The following is a 2,322-nucleotide window of genomic DNA, read 5'->3' as shown; positions in this document are numbered from 1 at the left end:
TATATATATATATATATATTTGCATATATATATGCATGTATGTATGTATATTACATATGTACGAACGCAAACGCACGCATAACACTTCTATTTGAAACCTTGTTTGTATAAACACAGTCTCAACTTTACTCCAACAGAACTGTCATATATTTATTTCTCTGGAAATAAAGTTCGATTAAAGTATTGTGTTTTAAAAGCAAATATCTGTTTGAAGTCTAAATTATGATCTAATAAAAGCAACGTAAAACTTATTTATGGCGTGTTAAGTCTCAGATTTAATCACACACTCTGCGTACAACCATATTTTAGCTTTCCCTAATGAATATATACATACGTATCTATATACATATATGTGTGTGTATTTATATATATATATATGTATATATGTATTCATATTTGGTAATTATTATGTATGCATACGCACACACACATACATATATGTATATAAATATATTTATACGTGTGTGTGTGTGTGTGTGTGTGTGTGTGTGTGTGTGTGTGTGTGTGTGAAAATGGGTGGCGCAGTACTGACGGTTTTGCCCTCATCATCGCTAGATCGTGAATTCCATTCCCGAACTGGGCAGGCTCGTTTCGTTCTTCTGCAAAACAACACTCCCCCCCCCCCCAGGTGTCTCAGTTCACTCAATTGCAAATGGGTAACCTTACAACAGCCTGTCTTTCGGCCGGCTCAGGTGTTCTGATGATTTCAGAGCATTTAGAATACTTTTTATGTTTTGATACTGGTGATACGTTTCCATCTTCAGTCTCTGTTTGCGATTCCTAGAAATTTATGTACATTTACCAGTACCTTGTGAATGTAGCACTAAAAGACACAGAAAAGCTGTCTTCTTATTTTTGTCCACTGCTGTAAGGATGGACAAGAACCACCAGAGCGATTTGCACCAAAGTATTTCGTCTTAATCGGACCTTCTAAAACGCCTTCAGGGGCCATCTCCCTCAAATGGCTTTAACATCACATTCTGTACGTTCTGTATTTTAACTATTCCTAAGTACCTACTGCAACATTGCTAGATATTGGTTAACCCTACAACGAGTTCATTCTTAACATTTCTGCTGTTTGTTCTCCTCGTGTTCTCCTGAGCATTCACATTATGATAGCAAGTTATGAGCAACAATCTGCTCTTCGAAGACACGAGCTTGTACGGCAGTTTTCTCAAATCACACATTAAGAAGAAGCACCAAGAGTCACCTCTGATGAACACACTTAAATATATACTTGCATACATACTTAATCACAGAGAAACATACGTACGCATACACATATACATATGAACATATATACAGATATATGTATGTATGTATGTATGCATATATATCCATATGAATGTATATATATGTATGTATATATACATATGTACTATATATTTATATATATATATATATATGTATGTGTGTATATATATATATATCTGAGCATATATATATATATATATATATATATATATATATATATATATATATATATATATATATAGGTATATATATATACTGTACTTGTATGTATATATATATATATGTATATATATATGTATATTGGAGTACTTTTGCATGTGTATGTGTGCATGCGTGTGTATAGATATGTGAGTGTGTATGGGTATGTGATGACAAGCACAAGATTGTTTTTTTTGTATTTTTTGTCTCTTTATTTCTTTTCTTATTCATCTATGTATTTGCTTATTGAACGACATAACGGGCAAACGTTTTGAATTATCCCGGAGACATAATTATAATTCGTTCCAGAACATTCCACAGGGAAATAGATTTGTTTATCAACAGCTATATAAACTCACAGGCATTCGACCTGTGACTAGTTTGATAAGTACCAAAGCACGAAATTCTCGGGTGTAGAGTCACTCTCTTCCGCTAAATATTAATAAAAAGATATTTATACAAGTATTTTTCCTGTTTACACCAACAAACACACACGCACACACACACACACACACACACACACACACACACACACACACACACACACACACACAAATATATACAATATATACACAACAGAAAACTGCAAGCGCTTACACGCATATGCATACACATGCATATTCCCTACCACACACGTATACAAACGCATATTGTATATGTGTATACAGGAGTGGCTCTGTGGTAAGTAGCTTGCTTACCAACCATATGGTTCCGGGTTCAGTCCCACTGCCTGGCACCTTGGTCAAGTGTCTTCTAGTATAGCCTTAGGCCGACCAAAGCCTTATAAGTGGATTTGGTAGACGGAAACTGAAAGAAACCCATCATATATATATACATATATATATATATATATATATATATATATATATA

At 33.9% G+C, this 2,322-nt stretch overlaps 1 protein-coding gene across 1 annotated transcript in view; it reads left to right on the top strand.

The window, feature by feature from the left end:
• The window catches only part of LOC106874628 (uncharacterized protein CXorf65 homolog), a 125,435-nt gene that overhangs the window by 1,014 nt on the left and 122,099 nt on the right, over positions 1-2,322 (top strand). The window lies entirely within an intron of this gene.

Source organism: Octopus bimaculoides, chromosome 18 (assembly GCF_001194135.2).
Source record: "Octopus bimaculoides isolate UCB-OBI-ISO-001 chromosome 18, ASM119413v2, whole genome shotgun sequence".
Classification (NCBI taxonomy): Eukaryota; Metazoa; Mollusca; class Cephalopoda; order Octopoda; family Octopodidae; genus Octopus; species Octopus bimaculoides.
Note: the sequence above shows the minus strand (reverse complement) of the source record. Positions and strands in the feature narration are given on the sequence as shown.